Here is a 2,184-nt window from a genome sequence, read left to right on the forward strand (position 1 = left end):
AGACTTTTTGTGCGATAGAACATTAGAAACACTTTCTAGGCACAAGGGGTTAATTGAGCTAACAATAGGATTTAATTATTACTAAGAAATTTAGAATTAGCCCAATTCACCCCCCCCCTCTTGAACATCTTGATCCTTTCTGGTGGGACGCCGTGCAAGTAGAATGTCTATGGTTGTTTTTCAACCCAATATAACAGATAAAAAATACATATAAATCACAATTAAATTAGGCATATAATCAGATATCATAAATTTATATAATTGTGAATCATAAATATATAATAATTAACAATGTTTTGAGACATGGTAGTAAATAATAGGTGAGGGTTAGTAGCAAATTGTTGTCAAGTGTATGGTAGCACGTAACCGGCAATATAGCAGGAGCTAAGTTTAGTGATATTTAAAACCATAAAGCTACACAAAACATATGTATCTCCCACCATAACAAATAGCCTACCCAACTAAAATTTAAACCTTAAAGTATAACTTTCAAATAAAAAGAGTTAGATGAACAAAAATTTAAAAATATAGTCACTATAGCGACTTGTCAAGTTCTAATATGCTAATTTTTTAATGCTACCTTTGTAGCTATGGAATTTAGACCCACTACAATTATTGCGAGCACTACTATGGCATGTAGAATAAAAACACTATATAGTTTCCTGGTTTGAGATCATATACGATAACATAAAACATAACATAAATCCTTTTGATTATAGCATACCGAATAGGAGAGATAAGAATAACATTCAAGGACTCTTGCTAACCCTGTCTAGTGACAAATCTAGCGGCCTGGTAGCAAGTTCTGACAACGTGGTGACCGAATCCAGCATTCCTATGAACAGATCTTTGCAAGCTCGGTGCTGGTTGGGATGCCTTCGTTGGACAATGACGCATGGCTCTAGTAGTTGTTATACGAGGCAGGCAGCGAGGAAGGGGGCAAGCCATCAACCCAGTCCACGACGTGGTGGCTGGCACCTTTTCGAGGCCGCCTTCATCACCGTGCTGCGGGGTGGCGCCATCGGCCCACTGCCAGAGGTCGGCACCAGGGAGGCGACCTCTATGGTCCTCCACTGGTAAGCATGACATCGGCTAGTCCACCTTCTCTATGGTGAAGCAGCGGAAGGTTGGCTGGAGGAGGGGTGGTTAGGTCTGGTCACCACTCGACGACTTTAGGCTGGTTCTTAGGGGCGGTGTGGCTGCTAGGTCACTAGCGTTGGTGCGGCCCGTGTGGGGGTAGCGTGGGTGGTTGCGCATGCGTGGGTGGGTGCTGTGGTGCAGCGGACATGACAACTTCTTCGATAAGTGAACAACATGGCTATTGATCTCTTGTTTGGAGATCTACAAGGACTTGGCGATGACTTGGTTGGCTACAGTCCATGTGGACTAGCGTCGGATGGTTGCACATGTCTGTGACTTGTTTTTGCAGAACCAGTTGAAGGCAGATCTTCATGGCTGGCTGCCTTGGATTTTCAACAGTGGTGGTTGCAAGCTCTTTGTTTGGTTTGGTGCGGCGGCGGTAGTGGAGGCGGCTGCTGCCTTGTGTAGAAGATTGGTGTCGCCTTGCATGTTAACCTATTTGGTCTGGTAGTAGAGGCTGGTGGAAACTAGTGTCATGTTGTAAGGTCACGCACGCCTGTGGCTTAGTCGGTGTAGCAACATCTTCCCACTAACGGTGGCATGCTACGTACATTGCTTCATTGGCTAGACTCGCATGGCGAGGGCTTGTTTGGTGCGCAATGGTAGGGCCACATGATTTGGGGGTTGGGCTGGGCAGTGTTTCCTGGGTGAATGTCTTGCTTGGATTCTCTATCAATCCAGCAATGGTGATGTTTTTTTGCGTCATGTTCCTCATTGAAGCATTGTCATGAAGTCCTACACCTCCTGAGTTTTTCTTGGTTGAAAAACATAATCCCGGTCTTTCAGCTGATGATGCCATGTAACCCTCCATTAACCGTGGAGACATAATATGCTTACCCTTTTTCAAGTTTGGTGGGTGGATAGACAATAGACATTAATAGTAAGTACATATGTAAAATTAAGGGTCTATTTGGATCATAGCTAGATCATTATAATCTAGATTATGTATAGGATTATTATAGTCACGGTTATGGATTATAATAATCAGAGTTTTGGGGACTATGGATTATGATGATTGATTGTGGCCGGTAAATGCGAGAAATT

Source organism: Miscanthus floridulus, chromosome 6 (assembly GCF_019320115.1).
Source record: "Miscanthus floridulus cultivar M001 chromosome 6, ASM1932011v1, whole genome shotgun sequence".
NCBI classification, from domain to species: domain Eukaryota; kingdom Viridiplantae; phylum Streptophyta; class Magnoliopsida; order Poales; family Poaceae; genus Miscanthus; species Miscanthus floridulus.